Source organism: Perna viridis, chromosome 1, assembly GCF_037379345.1.
Source record: "Perna viridis isolate PV_CMFRI_1.1 ecotype Kerala chromosome 1, ASM3737934v1, whole genome shotgun sequence".
NCBI lineage: Eukaryota > Metazoa > Mollusca > Bivalvia > Mytilida > Mytilidae > Perna > Perna viridis.
Window position 1 is genome coordinate 35,125,822 of NC_142445.1, and position 17,667 is coordinate 35,143,488.

Sequence of the window (17,667 nt, forward strand, 5' to 3'; positions counted from 1 at the left end):
AATTAAAAAAAAAGAGGTTAAACGTTGACGTGGTCTATTGCATTAAAAAATTTGAAAAATAATCTTTTCAACAATACCTTTTTTTTTTTGGTTTGAATGGAGAGGGCACACTATCTTAAGTTTTGAGATGCTTTAGCCTTTTACCAGACCATTTTGCGATACAACATCGGAGTAACAACCCCGAATACAAGAAACATTTATTGAAATAAAGAAGTGCCAAATAATTGGAAATTCGTCAAAAAAACATAGCTGATACCATTAAAAAGACATAAGAAGAAATACAATTTGCACACAACACAAAGAAACCAAGAAGTTAGTAACACGATACAAACAAAACGAAGACCCCTAAATCCAGGATTGATCTCCGGTATTCCGGTAACCTGATTCTGTTTCTTGTATTAATGTTAAAGCACTCACCGCGCTAATTAAGATTGTCTAAAATCAAATTAACATGAACTAAGACATACTCAAACTTAAAAAAAGTTGTTTTCTATTCTGCTGACATTTTTTTTTTTTTTTGCACGCAGATGTTATTCAATTAATTGGCGTTATTTTCTTCTTTCCCCTCCAAAGGACTATGAAAATATTCTGACCCTAAGTACTTATTATTTTTTTTTTTTTGGGTTTCTGTAACTTTACTTACTCTCTTTTCTTTGGTTTGAATCATTCAAAGCGTTATAATATACATATGCATATTTACGTTTTTGCTGCATCGCAGTAAACACAGTTTAGAACCGTTTTTGAAATGTTGACATTGAATGAAAAATGTGAAAGTGTCAAATATTTCAAACATATACAACGAAAAAAGTAAAAACAGCATCGCAATATGAAACCAACGAGTAACTTAAGTCTTGGTTTTATGAGGTATAGATCCACTGCTGAGTGTACCCTGCTTAATTAAGAAACAGATGAAACATGGCTTACGTATTGCAATACCACGTTTGTTAAAGAAATATTACCGTGCTAGAAAATGACCTCGTATTTTCAGAAGAAATTGGACTCTTGTAAAACAAAAACTAAATCAAAGACTCAAAAGATAAAGATATATATCTAAATAAATCATATATAAAATAAGAGAAATATATGAAATGTAAAAGCAGTTTTAACATCGACTTTCAAGCATGAAATAAAGAAGAGCACAATCGCTCTATTTACGGTCACTTTGAATATACTTCAGATACTAACAGTTTTGGCATCGTCCTTTTGCGCCAATTGGATAAAAATCGTAGTTAAATTGCGCCAAAAATATTTTTGGCGTGTAGTCATTTTCCGCCAGAAAAAGACTACCTTTTGCGCCTAATACAAATAAGGAAATTAAATATAAAAAAGGTAAAAATCCAAAATAAAGCGATCATAAAATAATGAAAATGATTTAGAAATGTATGATATATTAAAATAACTGAACATTAACTCCGCCAGGTAAAGCTGTCGGTCGAAAGCCCGGAAAAAGGAGGAGGGTCTATTTTTATATTTTAAAACTAAAATGAAAATCTTATATTTTTATAGTCATACTTGCCAAAGAGATGAAAAACCAGTTACAAAAAGATTTTTTAAAAAATGTGAATAACATACAATAACCACACCACGCATCTAATGTAGCACTAAAACAAAGGAAAACGCCCAACAGTTTGTATCGTTAAATCAATCAAGAAAAACCATTCAGTAAGATGCTAATTCATTGCCGATTGGTGGTTTATACAGTCTTGACTAGTCCTTGTGGATCTCGCACGACCAATGTCTGTTAATAGTTGGAGGTAGCGAAGCCCAGCCTTCGGGATACCTGACCAAAGAACTGAGTATGTCCTACTAGCGGCTGCATGGGCTACTCTGTTGACGCCATGGCCTACTCCCAGACCCCACGTGTGTCCGAGAGCGCTTCCCCACTCTAACTGTTGGGAGTACGTCAACGTGAAGAGTGAAATTAATTCATTGTCCCACAGACTATAGACGTAAACTCAAATGGCTAAATATGTATACATATAACCATATAACACGTGCCAAAAATAAAAGCTGTAACCACAGTGGCGGATCCAGGGGTGAATGGGGTTAGCACCCCACTTTTTATTGGAAAATTTGTCATTTTCATGTGTAAAATTGACAGAGACAAGGCAAATAATGTTCTAGCACCCCTTTTTCTGTGTAACCTCGGCTGGCACTCCTCCTTTTCAAAGTGTCTAGACCCGCACCTGAACCATAAAGTTGAAAATATAGAACATGAATGATGAAAAACTGAGTTCCCTTTAAAATTATTTTTCGTTTCACAATATACATTATCTCAATGAAGCACATCATTTATTTTTCAACTTTATAGAGATTGTTAATTAATTAATATCTTAAAAGTGATGAAATGCAACTGTCCTTACTCTCTATCGAAAATTCAACAAAACTAGAAAAAAAAAACGGACTTAAAAAACGTTCAAAAGTTTTGTTGAAAGAGCAGAAAACATGTCATAAATTACAAAATATCATGAACTAAATGTTAACTTATCGTATAGGATGTAACTCTAAAATATATAATTATCCTTGCTTATGATGTTCTGAAAAGTATTATTTGTTTCAAAGGACTTGAGTGGTTGAAATGATTTCAAAATCTGCATTTTTCCCAAAGTTCGTGAAATGGTTATCAATATTGAAGTTTTGACAGAAAAAGCACGATTTTATGTAATGATAGACAAAATGGAAACTAAAAACAGTGGTTAAAATAATCAAGCAATGTCTAACTACATACTCTTGCAAATAAATTAATTTTTTTTAATACATTTTTTTAATATATTATACATTGCATCACCTTGTTTGAGGTTTTCTACCACATGTTATTTTCAGTAACAATCCTTTAAATTCTAATATAGCACAGAATTACACAGTTTTCGATAAGTATATATATGAGTAAGTTTCATGTCAGTCTTGTAACGTAACTGTTAATTACCAGAATGCACAAGTCATTTTAGTGCAGTAGTCCATCTGTCTTCGGCATTTGCGGAAACACCCTGGGTATTACACCATGTATAACAGGGCTTCGTATTGTGATACATTATCATATATTACGTTCCTAATTTACCGCTTTAAGTATGAATTTCCTTATTTGATTAATATTTGGAGAAATGCAATTTCATGTCTCTACAAGGGTTCGTAAGAACATGATATTATTTGTTTTGATTCTGACGTTTTTTGACAAGTTGTTTATAATCTGCCAATTCAAATAAGGTAATATTCACACCTGCGGTTGTCAAACGCCATATCTCCTTTTCAGATCTATCAATGATTCGTTACAATTCATTATGATGGGTGATTTAAACGTTCATATTATACAATCTCATTTTACCAATAATTAAGGTGGAAGTCTATGAATTTAAATCTCATTCTTTACAGGGGACAAATTGCAAAACTTAATAATTCGTTATACAATATGTGTAATCTTTTGATGATTTTACCGTAATTTGTACGAAAATAATTTATGGTTTATCATATGATGATACAAAAATAATACTATCATAATTGCATAACCGAATTCTCAAGGAAGTGGATTACAGTATTACGGAACCTTTTTTCTAAAGCAATGTTAGTAATTATCTAGTAGCATTTATAACTTGTTGGTATTCAAGATTTATAGAAAAAAATCGCTTAAATTATATATATTTGATTTCGTCAAAATACCAAAAAAATCTGTGAAATTTTTATTTACCATTTTTATTCATTTTTTGTTCCATAAAAAAACTTGTTTCAAACAAAATGTAAAATGTCACATTGCTTCATGTTTATAAAATTATTTTAAATCTTCTACATAAGATAGTTTTGTTTAACACTTATCTATGAAGCTCAATGGTTTAAAATCAGCAAGATTCAAAATTTTAATTGAATACGGAATATTCAAGAATTCTTGTTTATGTTTTTGTATTCAAAAGACTGTTGTATGACTTTTCTCGCTAAGTGAAAACGAATAAAAGATATTAACTGCAACAAAATGCAGATAAGATACGTCGAAAAGAGCTGTTAAAAGAAACAAAAATAAAACTTTTTTCAAAGTTCAACATGTTCATTTCAGTTTGAAGTATCTCCTTTCAACTAATAATTCAAAACGTTGAAATAACTGTCTGTTATAATCATAGGCACACACAGGTGTACGACAAACTCAGGTGTTCAGCCGCCAGTACGGCGACAGTGGTATTACCTAGTCATTTATTCCCGCACTGAATAGGTAAAATTGAGTCACGTGAGACATTCTTAAGGGCACTTGGTGTGTCAGTTTAATAAATAAATACTATTACGAACTTATAAAGGTGATTGTTTCAATGTGATACATTTTTATGTGTAATTAGAGAAAATAAGAATAATAACCTTCGGATATTATTTTTTTTGTTGATGTTGTGTGGGAGATAACATCCTTGTACATTTCAAAGATGTAATGGAATGTTGATTTCATTACTGTTCATATTTGTTCGTTTGAATACATCAAACGATATAACAAATAGAACAAAATGTTTGACATAGTAGAAATGGCGTTTATAAATGAAGACACAGCTGAATTTCTATGTTATTGTTTAAACTGAAGTGCAATATCATAACATGAAAATTTTGCTGACTAAGCAGACATACTTTTATTATGTTGTTTAATCAAATAAAGGCAAACATTTACATTTTAAAATGTGTGTGTGTTTTTTCTAAGCCGTATGTACTTTTCGAAATGTTTTTGAAGTAGATAATAGAGTTAATTTTATAGAAGTTTACAAAGTTTGCTGATAATAAAGCTATACAATGCACGATCTGAGCACATCATTTATAAAGATTGATTGATTGTTGGGGTTTAACGTTCATTTATAAAGAGCGTTATGACAATTTTTTACTTCGACATACGACTAAGGATCAATATTTTAATTATAATGTGGAATGGTATTTGCTTTTTTCCATCATAAAAATGTCATTTGTTATTTTGTTTGTTTATTTGTTTGTTTGTTTGTTTTTTGTTTGTTTTTTTCCATGAATTTTGTCATGCCGTCATCATTGCCCATTTCAATGGAATGTTTTTTTTTACTTGCATTTGATTACACATATTTCGTTTAAAAAATCTCCGTCAATTGGACCGTGTTTTATTCTATAAAATGACTTCTTGCCATTTTTCAAATCAAAAGAAAGTGAATTATGAATATACTTAGAACATGTTTATAGGTGTAGTCCAAGTAAATTTGTATGTATCTTAATGACTTTTTTCGTGATTTAGATTTTTCGATTAATTCAACGTATATGGAAAGATTCCATATGACCCTGCCCCTATTTGGGGTTTCATCTCTCAATTCTTACGTTTCGAAGTTAAATAGACTATTTGTACCATGTTTATTAACTTGCAGATGAACTGAAGAAGTAGTCAGTACATTTTGTGATTTAATAATTATTCACTTAAAATGAAAGTTATATTTTTTGTGTTATAAGAGCCATATAAGAATAAAACGGGGAAACTTTTACTTTTTAGTTTAATATTTTTCAGAAATGTCAATAAAAAAACATATAGCTCAGAAATTTTATTTTTGTTTTACTACCAATAGCTTTCGATGTAAAAGTGCTTCCTAAAGGGTGTTAATGCTTTCAACATAATTAATCTTCTCAATAACATATGTTTAAATGCACAAAATACATTTTAGTTATTGCTTGCTCAAAATTTATAAGCAACATTAAATATGCATTTTAATGGGAATATTAAGGAATGGTCTTTGAAAACTTTTGTACAAGCATGAAACAGGTTGTAACTCAATTTATATTTATCAATAGACAAAACTCAACACATTCTATTCATCAGCCTAAAAGAGCATGCGAATGATTTATAACTTTTAACTTGTGCATTGATTTACATTTTAAAGAAGACCAAATTACGTATTGTCAATAAAATATACACAGGACGATTCTTATGTATCATGATCATCATGTGAAACTTAGACGCGTCTTAAAATTTCACCCTAAGTTAAGATAGTTTTGAAAATGAAATATTAAAGGGAAATATAAAACAATTGAAACGTTAGTAATGTATAAGGAACTAAAATTGAAATATCAAATTTTCCCATATTTGCGTTCACAAATGAAATTAGAAACCGGATTTATTTTTTTTACATAATATAAACATGACATCATGCCCAATAGCAGGTGCTGTCGTGTGAAAATAATAAGATAAAACAAGTTCCTTAGTAAGGGATTAAACACCATGTTCAAAAAGATATGATGCACACTGAAAGGGATTGTAATAAGTAACATTATTAATTTTTATATAAACAGTACTCCGAATGAACAAAATTAAGAAAGTTACACCAGCAAAAATTTAGGAGTTCAAAATTCAGACAGGAACATCTGTTGGCAGATGGACAACATCCTTAGTCTGAAGTTTTATCCCAAATGTCAAAGACAGTTATTCATCCCATACTCAAGGGCTATGCACTTGTCCATCTGTCTGTGCCATCCTTTTTGGATACAGAAACTTTACTTTTATCATCTATGAAATATAATCAGGTTTGCTTAAAAAACGAACAAACACGTTTTCTTGATACTGTAGAAAAAGTATGCATTTTGGCGCCATTATTGAAATGGTCTTTTGACGGAGCATGGGTAAACAGCCTTAATTAAAATTGTCTCTATTCTTTTTCCTATTATTGAATTAAGGAACTTATCGATGGCTGCGTTTTCAAATACTGTTCATTGTACATGTAAGTATACATACAACCTGGCAGCCCAGGTAATATTTTCGTTCCACAAGTTTTTTTCTCTCAAATATAACCCCGGGTCACCAGTGACGTCTTCTGTCTTTTGATTGGCTGAGCGGATATTTTATTTAGTTTTATACGTTCTAATATGCAAGATTCGGACAGACATCGAAAAGAACATATACCAGGGATAATGACTAGACAACAAAAAGATAGACAAACACAACAAAGAACATAAAATAACATAAATAACAACTACAAATAAATGAAAGCAAACGATCTACCCAGACTCAGTTAAAAACCAGAGCATGGACCAGGTGTTCCAGTATGTTCTCTTTTTTTTTCTAAAAACACCGACTGAGCATGTTATATGTCTTATTCAGACGAAGTCTATGTCCTGTGATCTTTTAGAATTTTATATACATTTTTAGTTATTTCAGTAGGCATTTTTGTTGATTTTTTTTCAGGTCAATCCAGAATACTGAAATCATGAGAAGAAACCGTTGCAATATACTTTTGTAATTCCTAAAAGTTCCAAGCCAAAGCAATGAACGCCAATTATAACCTAGTATACCATAAGGAAGAAGATTTAAAAAAACAAAATCGGTCTCATCTAAATGTTGGAGCATTCATCGAAGGTGCTTTATTATAGCAAATATCTGAGACTATAAATGCATTATTATTAGACAAAAACATACGATAGTCGCGGTCATGTTCTTTACCAACTCGCCTATCACATCAAAGTGTTTTTTTTTTTTTTGTTCCAAATTGCGTTTCTCCCGGTTCGTCTAGCTGGATTATCATTTGGAACAAATAACCACTTTGAACTGTCCAATCCATAGTTTTACTGGAATGATCTGCATAATGTGAAAATCGTACTTGTTAATGTGAAACAAGCCAAACTTGCGGTATAGAACTTTTTTTCTGCTTTTCTGAAATACTAATATAGGCTAGAAACCACTAATTCCACTTTCCATAGGCTTCTATGCTAATTTCACAATATTCAATGGCTTCTATACACTTTACCTTAACTTAGCCTGCAGAGGACAATATATCAGCATGATTCAGCATATGTCAGCTCACAATCCTCAGAATGGCATGTGAGGTTAGCAGAATTGCAGTGCAGTACTGGTCACCGGAAGTGAAGGGTCTATAAATAGCATGGGACATCCCAGTGTTTTCACAAGATAGGGGTATATTTAGAAATCATTATGGAGATTAGGCTTCACATCACAAGAAGCAACATGCACCTATAAAATGTACAGAAATGTTTTTCCTTTCAGAAACTGTTTAAATTTTTAAAATAAAAGGAGAACTTTTTTTCACATCACTATGAGGAACAGGGGTAATTTCTGCGTAGGACTATTTTTGCGTACGTTCCAAATGCCCCTTAGTTGTATTGGTGGTCTGCAACCTATATACGCAACAGTTATGAGCATAAAAAAGGAGTGGGTTCCAAAAAGACATAGGTAAACATCGATTTGTTTGGATGTACTTTTAGTCATAAAAGTAGGATTCAGCACCACCTGTTAGTAAACGGTTCCTCGAATGGGATTCCGTAATGTATTTAGCTAATTTAAGCATATATTTGTATACTTACATTGGCGAACATGAACCGTACTCACCTTTGTTTTTCCTTTGTTTATTCTATTTTTTAGAGATCTGGTCAGTCGTTTATTTCCTGTTTTTTCCTTCGTTTTATTTGCGTACTCTTTTTTCTTTTGGCAATCTAGTTAAGTTTTGCCCTTCTTTTTCTATTCATTTTGTATATCAGGTTGGTTTTGTTTCACTTTATGTCGGTAGTATTTGATAATCAAGCAATTAAGCGGATTTATTATAGTATGATTTTTTACTTGATGGATCGATCTTACAAATGAGGACTATTTCGTTTTATTATAAGTTTTCTAGATTTATGAAAGGTTGAATATTCGAAGAACATTTTTTGACAGAATTTTTCGTGTTTTGCTGTTGTTGCTGTTGTTATTCACTTTCTTTTTTGTGTATTGTTTCATTGTTGTTGTTGTTGTTGTCTTTGTTTCGTTGCTTTTTTTTATTGCTCGGCTTGAATATATTGACTGAGTATAATTTCTACGTCGAATTGAAAAATAAGTCAGAAATGTATTGTTCTTCAGTCATTCAGTTATGTTACTTTTCTCTTGGATTAATGAACCAAGGGATATGATAGTTCCAATATCAGGTGTTCGTTTCGCTTTCTACACTCCCATGAGAACCTGCCATCTTTAGAAATGGCAGTTCAGAATAAGCAGAGACATTATTAATCGAGTACTTTCGTAAGAACAACAGCTGCATGATATGAAATTAACTTATCTTAATCAAATGGTCAGTGTTACTTGATAATTGCATTCTAATGCATTATTAATATCATTATCTTTTTCTCTGACTCCTAACAGCTGCATCAGCTGTTCGTTTCTTTCATCATCGGATATGGATGCTGTTTTACGTTTTATGTTTTCTGTTTCTTTTATCTCTAATTGGTTGACTTTCTAATTCACAGTGCTATTTTATATAAAGATTTGATTGTTCATTAGTATACGATACATCTATCTTCTGATGACAAAAATAGGGAATGTTTAATGTCACTGTCTACTATTTCGAGGCTTGCAAGGACGACGTCTGCTCGACAAATATTCTATCTTTTATTATAATTTTCTAAGCATTTTTACTTAATTTACAATTAACAGCCATTTTAGGTCAAACAAAAACATGTATATTCAAGTTATTTATTTCTGTTTTAACAAAGGACTCGGACCTTTATTTAACTGATTTTTTGTGTATTTATTTGTGTAATATTTTTTCCGCAGTGACCAAATGTTAAAGTGCAGGGTTGTGATCACGGCAGATAACTTTAACTCCGCCTCATTTATTGCGCCTGTCCCCAGTCAGGAATTTCTGACCTCTGTATGTATTGTTTCGTTTTCACTTTCAGTTTACTTTTATGTACACTAGCAACATGGGGCAACTATTTCATTGTACCTGTTTAATGTTGTTTTGGGGCCAGCTGCAGCCTGCCATGTGGTGTGAGAGTTTCCTCTCATTCATTGAAGACCCATGGGTGGCCTTGAGGTGACATTTTTCATCCCTGTGTGGTTGTTGTCTCTTGGACATTCTTGTTATATTTAACAATATACAAAGACGTATGTAATACAGCAATTATTTAATTTTACTCTTTGACCTTTTTGGACCCTAATGATCGTTTGACAAATGAACATTCAGCAGACAGAAATGATATATTCGGAAGTAGAATATACTTTTTTTTCAACGAAGATATATTTTAAAAGTCTGAAATAATATTTTTACATATTTCAAAAAGTTCAACTCGATTATGTCTTTTTACAGTTAAGAAAGAAATGGTATTCATCTTCTAGTTTATTATAGCTGACGCATATCCTCTGCTTTCGAGGTAAACCATATAACGTCCTTTTTCGATTTCTAAATTATGGTCGCTAATACGAAATTTTGTGACAATTTTTCATGTTTTCAAACTTCGTTATTGTTATATAGTATTCATTTAAAAAGTAAAAAAAACGAATCAACTACTGTGATGTAAAAATGAACAATGCAAAAGGTTTGTTCCTGGATCGTTTTTAAATAATCACTTGATCCCAATAAATGTTCGAATCACCTTCAGATTGTTGGGGATAAAACATGACCGCGACTATCGTGTGTGGGTGTGGGTGTTTTTCTTTTTTTTTGGGGGGGGGGGGGAGGGTGGAAGGGTGGGGGATGGGGGGTTCTTCATGCATACATAGTCTTAGATGATTGCTATACAATGACAGTTACAGAACAGTCCTGGTTTAGCAAGTGTGCTTTATCGATACAGAAGATTGGTATCTTTGAATTATACATTGCACTTTTAAGACGTGTTCCGTACAAATCAACCTCGTAAGCAAGTTTTATTTAATACCATATATTGCTTCTTAAAATACTGGTATAAAAGTTATAAAAATAAAATTCAACCGATTTCAGAAAATGCAATCATTTTTGCCGAATACATAGGTATTCCTGTACATATCGTCATCGAATTATACAACGCAGAAAAATAACAGTTTTCTCACTATCACCCTTTTCAACATTCATTCTTTATCCGAGATTAGATTTAGTTGTTGACATTGTCGTTGCCTCCTTGAACGTTTGGATTCGATCATCGAATACCGAGCAACTAGCACGGATATCGTGATATATCAAATGTATGGTACCAAAAGAATATCACACTCGTCTGTCTATAGTACAAAACCTTGTAGTCTAAATCATACAATAGGTCGGGTCAGAAAATAGCCAGCGACAAGGAGCATCTACAGAAGAGACTAAGAAGCGAGGTTTAATTGTGAAGGAAATAAAATGCATTTTAAAGTGTTAAAATTGAAGTAGAAAATACACTAAGTACCTGGATTAGATTATTTAGATTATTTATAATCATAAGTCTTCTTATCATATTCGTTTTTACAGGTGTTGGTTGCGATTTTTATTAATCTTTATTGAATAATATTACTTAGAATATTTAACATCCGAACTCACTTGAAACTTTATATTGACCATCAGCATCTGTAGAGTACCATTTTAGAATTTCCAATCGAGTTAATAAATTATTTATTAATTGATGTTGTTCATTTTGTTACAGAATGTTCTCTTTTAAAAATATTAGAAATAATACGTGTTCGGAATTCTTTATAATGCAAAATTTTCCTAAATGCTTCGGAAAGTTTTTATCTAAAATTTTGGAGACAGAGGAGACCACGACCAAGAATTGTTAAATTTTTGCAATAAAATTTTGTTTTCTATTGAAGTTTGTATTGTACCTGTTGTAGGATCATATAAAAGGTACCATTAACTATGCCAGTATATGAATTTTAATCATCATTATATGTATGTAATTGTCATATATGATCTGCAAATGACCTTTTGATTGGAATAAACATATTCATATTCTATATGCCGATATAAAGAATGTGTCATCTAAATTTGTTAGCGTGTTGATGATGGACACACCATATCGATCAAACATTTACAATGCGATAAGAAGGATTTTGTTTTGTTTTGTTTTTTTTTAGATGTTTTACTTTATAACATGGCAAAATGAAGTTATTTTATAATCCATTTTAAAAACTTATTTTAAACCCGAAAGAAAGAATTATAATTACAACACATACAAGGAAATTGACGACCAGGAATGGTCAGGACTTTTTTCCTTTTTGCGTCGATCACCACTCGAGAAGTATTTTTGTTTCTGGATCCTAATGATATTTTGGTTCACACATAAATCTGAAAAATTATTTGGAGTCAAAACACTTTTGTCATCTAATTCAATGGTACAAGTTGTTTTAATTTTAATGGTTAGACCTTCACAAGTGACTGAATCAAATGAAAGCGAAAACGTAAATGAACAGTATAACTGATAAATTTGTTATTGGCTTTTACAAAAATATTTATTAAAGAACCTTCAAAAGATCTGCCAAACTTCCTAGAGTTTTCAATCATTTAAGATTAAAATTTTAAATCTGTCGTCAGATTTCTTCTTCCCAAAACATTCCAATAGCCTGTTGGCACCATATTGTCCTTTTCAAAGTTTAAAACGTATTGTTTTCACAATTTTAACACTTCAGCATGGTTTAATATATTTCTCTATTGATACAATAACGCTTTATCAAATTTAAAACTTTTTTGTTTGTAGAAGCATTAAGTACCATTGTAATACTATGTACACATCCACATTATATCTCGTCTGCGTCGGTGTTTACATATATTACTAGTATAAATCGTAGACGCCAGCCAGTCTGCTGAACACCTGTACAGCTAGGCCACGTGTTAATTTGGGATTTTGACATGCATTTTTACACAGGCCAAAGATACCTTCACATGGGAGAGCTATTGACGTTCCAATGATCGATAATTTTTTAGAAAATATCAAAAATATTTTGCACCTGTTTATGTTTGAAATGTTCTTTGTCAGGGAGGCAGAGATTAATATCTATTTTAAACTTAAAAAAATTCGGGATGTCTTTTTTATTAAAAATGTCAAAACAGACTTTGAATAAGGAACAACAGGATAGATAGTTTATTGGTGTCACTAATTTGACTCGGACATAACATTTTTTTTCACAAATGTTTAATCAACATTATGAATTAATTTTGTTTCAATTGAAATTATTGATTTTGAATTTGCAAATGACATTGAACTATAATAGCAGTTTTTACATTATAGAAAATTCCTGTACAGGAAGGTTAACAACAAATTGAAAATTCAATGCATTTGTCATATAAAATGTGTATTGCTTTAGATATTTCGAGAACATTTCACCTTCATTAAATGTCAAAATTATCAATTCCCATCCTGGTTCATTGTAAAAGATATCTTTGAAGTCAAATTTTGTCTTTAAATGTATCTGGACAGATGTTTAATCCATACCAATTTATTATTGTTACTTTTCAAAAGTACCGAAGTATTAATTTATGAATAATAATTTAATATGCAGGTGGAAAAAAGTTTAAAAATATTTCTATGAGGTAATTTTGTACGAGTAATACTTAAACCCCAGTTGTGTATATATTTACCATACTTAAGTATCCGTCTGGCGCCAGTATGTCGGGATCTATCTCGTATCTCTCTTGCACAGGTGGGAAAGCCTTGTCGAGTATTAAAAAGAACAAAAGATAAAGTAGATTGCCTTGCTGGACACCTGCGCGGAACGAACTATAGATTAATGTCCACGAAGCTAATGATAATACTAATTAAAATTCAATAACAAATATTTGCTGTGTTTGTTTTGGGTATGTATTAACTGATCAAAAAGTGTAAAATTCCTTCGCACAGGTGTATACATGTCACTGTAGAAGATTTGTAAAGAAATTTTGACAATTATGGCATGGCTATTTATATTTACAATGGGTTTAATATCAAAGAGGTGCGCAATTATACTTGCTTGGTTATAGTTTAAAAAAGTCTCTGTTTTTCATTAATGCAAGCATGAACAATACGAAATTGTGGATGTGGTTATATATATATATATGTTAATTTTTTTTTAATTTTTTATGGTAATCAAAAATCAAATGCAGCACTTTTGTTCTCTGTTAGCAGAAGCAATAAAACAATACGAAATTCCAATTCAAGACAAGTTCCAATAAAACTTGTAGTCTTTTTCCAAAGTAAAAAGTTCAGAAATATCTTTTTTGACAGTTTATCCAATTCTAAAATTTTACTTTTTTTTTCTTTCAGAAACTTCAGTTTCTCAGATCTAATCAGGGGCGGATCCACACAGTTTGAAAAGGAGGGGTGCCAGCCAAGGTTTCTCAGGACGAAGGGGGGTGACATTATTTGCCAGTTTTTTTTAAATTTTACACAAGAAAATGACAAATTTTCCAGTAAAAAGGGGTGCCAACCCTTTGCATCCCCTCTGGACCCCGAAATGGATCAAACAAAAAACAGTTTGATACTTTTGTACACCAAAAATAGTAAAAATGTTAACTAGTATTTAAAATCAGGAAATTCTAAGACTACTTTATTTGAAAAATATATAAACCTGGCATAATAAGAAATACTGAAGAAATGTACTCTTGTTCAATATTAGATATGTATACTCCAATTATGTTTTATTGTCTTTATTGTTTGTTTTTCTATCACTGTTTTGCAATAGTATGAGTAGAATGTATTGCTGAGTAAAAAGAAATATTTTTATGGGTTTCACATTACACATAAGAATAAAGAAGAAAACGGATATAAAGGAATTATAATTTGTATATTATTGGTAGGATCTTTTTATCTTACCAATTCTTTTTTTTTCTTGTATTACCCTCATAACCCCCCCTTTTTTTTTATAGATTTAACAGCTTTGCAATAAAAATAACAGTATTGACAAAACAAAATGACAGTTGTGTGTTAAGATAGTAATTACGCGTACATGATAGATTGAAATTGAGGTGCCGAAATGTCAAGTTCATATTTTCTATAATGCCTATTATACGTAAAAGTATTGTAGGGGAGGTAAGGCAAATGCTGTATTTGATTTTGGCAACGAGTTATGAATGGCAAAAAAGAGAACATATCTCGAACATTGTATGACATATTATATTAACTTGATAAAGATGATGTGTACCATTCAGTAGACCTGTAATTAAATTTAACTATAGATCTCAGACCATTCTAAATGCCTTTCATGTATAAATTGAATTTTAAACGAACGTGGTCACGATAATTATTGGAATGATCAATCTGTATTAAGAAATATAACTCTGTCTATAATGTAAAGCTATTTCTTCATGAAAAAAAATTGTGGAAGAATGGAAATCACTAACATTTGATTCTCTTAAGTGTTTTAAGTACAGAATTTTTAATTCTAACTATGGTTTTTGAGAATTATATTGCTATGCATCCACCAGATATGTTGTATAATCTTATTGAATTTAGATGTGGAAGCCATAGATTGCCAATTGAAGTTGGTAGTGTTTTAAGTATTAATAGGTCTGAAAGAGAATGCGAGCTCTGTTAAGGAAGAAGTGGGTGGTGAGTTTCACTATATATTCCGTGGTGAGTTTAACTATATATTTAGCTGTAACTTTTATAGCCATGAAAGACGAAAAATTATTTATTTTAGTTGTTAGCCTGGCAGATTTAATGAATAGTCAGGATAAATATATACTTGTCGGGTTGGCGAAATTTTGCAAAATTGTAATGACTGTATTCATGTGATATTATTTTTTAATATTTCTCTTCCATCTGCACACACCTACTTCATATGTATATATATTAATTCATGCCGTTCTCATTGTTTGTTAAATTGTTTGTACTTTTATGCCTCATGTGAAGCCTTTAATATGATAAAAAAAGTTTCAATGTTACCGGTGCTTCGAAAAATTTCATGCACACGATATGTTTCGGAAAGTGTTAAAATTTGATTTTAGCTTAAGAATGCGGATACGCAGTGAACAGATTAGGAGCTAGTTTTAATTAGACTGAAGCACACCATGAGTCCACTAAGATCGTAAAATCCTCAAAAGCACATGTTTTCTACTTTGACTTTGATGTTATTGATCTGCTGCAGTACTCCATATCTACTGGACATCTCTACTTTTTCTTGTATATGTATCTGTAAATAAAAAAAAATCACGCATTTTTTATTAATAGAATTCATATTTAGATATGTCTAAATTTCAAGTTCCGTATGCCCTCTCAGAAATATCACTGATTGACTAGCTGGTTAGAAACACGAAGGTTTCCTTTAACTAATTTTATTACATGTTTAAGCGAATGTGTAGGAAGATTATTTGCGAATATTCACACTTTCACTTAATCACTTATCAGACCGTTCTTATTCGTACTGAATATTACATTGTATACCATCGCCAACCGTTGTTTAGTCCAAATGGTTACAATCACAGGCGCTTGGGAACAATTTGTGGTTTCTCGATATTTTTCGTCGAAACCCATGTATTTTTATAGTGTTCCCTTATATGCCTCATATTTGGCTATTATACGCATGTCTGACCTGTTTTTAGCTTGTTTTACCATTTCTGATATTTTCCTCTTTCTCCTAATTTAAATATATTAGAGATAGAAGGAAAACAGCAGAGATGGTAATACACATTGCCTCCTCGGTATCCAGCTAGATCTTTATCCCAACATGAAGCCCAGGAGTTTACGATTAGTGGATAATAAATGAAATACTTTCAATATCCGAAATGGTGCAAATGCGATATGCTCTAAAATCGGGTGACTTCCGCTAGTAACTCATGGTTCCCTTGATATTATTGCGAACTCTTTGTCCTGATAATATATATGACCTTTATATAATCAATTGTAACGAACGCCTGTGTTTGAATCGGAAACTTGGTAATATTACATAAATTCAATGCTAACCTATCATTATCTTTTAATGTAAACTTCCCGTTCTAATACAAGCTAAAGAAAGAAAGAAAGAGAAGAAAAAAACACGCATAGACATGTGTATGATATGTTTTATGTTTTAAAAAAGGTACGGTGTAGCGATCTTTGGGTTGTAAAGTTCCCGGCCTAGAGTATAAAACTTAAGAGGTACATTTTTATTTCGTATGAATCTAGAACTACGACGCTATGGTGGTGATCTACAGCATTTGGTGACGTATAACTACAGATTTATGCAAATTATATGCGAATATTAAGTACAAAAATTAGGAGTGCAAGAAGTCGCTAACAAAATGAAAAAAATCTACGAACAGTAAGGAACCAGAAATATCTAATTTGAAAACTAGCAGCCCATAAATGTATATTATATGGGGTACTTAAGGCTTAGGGTGGCTACTGAACATTTGGTGTTGGAAAAAATATCCCCTTTTTGAGACTTAATTAACGGACAGAAACGTCGCATGTAATGGTGGTTTTTATTTCAAAATTCAAAAGCTATATGGTTGTATTTTAGCAACATTGCGTTAGAATAGATTTGAGAAATTTTATCCGGATCTATTTTTAGATTTTAGTGGAAGTGAGGGCCCCATACGGAAATAGCATTGTGAATAATTGCGCACTTGTATCCAAATATGCGCCCTAGTTATTTTCTAAAACAGGTTCTCGATTAGTCGTGTCATTTCAGTATTTTAGAACCGTGTAGCGTATCAATCCGTATCGTACATGTCGCTAAATGACCCGTCTCCCCCGTAGTGACACCTTTGTGCATCCGTATCGGATCTGTATCGGACTGCGGACATTGACATTTCCGCGGTCATCTGCAATATTTAATCCGTGTTGGAACTGGCGGGGTGAGCCGTTGATGTGTGACCTAGGCAATATATATGTACAACAATACAAAAAATGTGAAATGTTCATTTAATAAAAATATCTGCTGATGAGCCGATTTAAGCTAGTAGTCTGTTATATCTTCTAGCATCCCCAGGACTTATTGCGCGCAGTCTAACAGAAAATTCACACAAAACATAAAATCTCAACAAGTCCTATTAATCAGATCTTAAGATCAGTTTGTATACTTTTAAAAGTGTTGACCAT

General features: G+C 31.7%; 3 long non-coding RNA genes across 3 annotated transcripts; 2 read left to right on the top strand and 1 right to left on the bottom strand.

The window, feature by feature from the left end:
* The first annotated feature begins 3,348 nt into the window (after positions 1 to 3,348).
* On the top strand, positions 3,349 to 8,000 carry LOC148628513 (uncharacterized). Its single transcript, XR_015923731.1, has 2 exons — positions 3,349 to 3,558; positions 7,148 to 8,000. It is a non-coding gene; the product is annotated as an uncharacterized LOC148628513 (long non-coding RNA).
* Positions 8,001 to 10,455: 2,455 nt separating this feature from the next.
* LOC148628514 (uncharacterized) lies at positions 10,456 to 15,144 on the top strand. Its single transcript, XR_015923733.1, has 2 exons — positions 10,456 to 10,583; positions 13,912 to 15,144. It is a non-coding gene; the product is annotated as an uncharacterized LOC148628514 (long non-coding RNA).
* On the bottom strand, positions 10,565 to 13,331 carry LOC148628515 (uncharacterized). The gene is made up of 3 exons (XR_015923732.1): positions 13,251 to 13,331; positions 11,849 to 11,960; positions 10,565 to 11,005 (listed from the first exon to the last, which is right to left on the bottom strand). It is a non-coding gene; the product is annotated as an uncharacterized LOC148628515 (long non-coding RNA).
* Positions 15,145 to 17,667: the final 2,523 nt, after the last annotated feature.